The sequence below is a fragment of the Engraulis encrasicolus genome, chromosome 2, assembly GCF_034702125.1.
Source record: "Engraulis encrasicolus isolate BLACKSEA-1 chromosome 2, IST_EnEncr_1.0, whole genome shotgun sequence".
NCBI lineage: Eukaryota > Metazoa > Chordata > Actinopteri > Clupeiformes > Engraulidae > Engraulis > Engraulis encrasicolus.
The window spans coordinates 37,059,384-37,059,895 of NC_085858.1; positions in this window are offsets into that span (position 1 = coordinate 37,059,384).

Consider the following 512-nt stretch of genomic DNA (forward strand, 5'->3'; position numbering starts at 1 on the left):
AACACATTTTTGAGAGACTGTTGCTTCACAACAATTAGAGGTTGTGGGATCCTCAACTGAGTACGTTGACAGGAGTTATTGCATAGGCCTACTAACAGTGCAGACCCTGAAGAGAGAGGACCTGCCGTCCTGAAGCGTATACGATGATAAAAATAGAGATTCCGAAAAATACACTTGTTATGCTATTTGGAGGGGGAAGATGCTGTCCAGAAGCATAGGAGATGTTTGTGGTTACAAGAAATTCAACGTATTGACTGGACAGAGGAAATCACCAGGAATGCCCATGTCTGTGGCGCCCACTGCATATCTGAAGTTATCGTGACACTGACCATCCGTTTTCTTATTTCGGGAAAAAAAACTGGATAGTTTCTTTACAAATGAACGATGCATGGTGGATTCTGCTCCAATGATGCGCACGCAGCCAAATCACATCATATCTGTTTACAAACAGTAAAATGGGCTATAGGATGCCATAAGACTAGGAACCCCATGCAGTTCCCTCTATAGCCAGT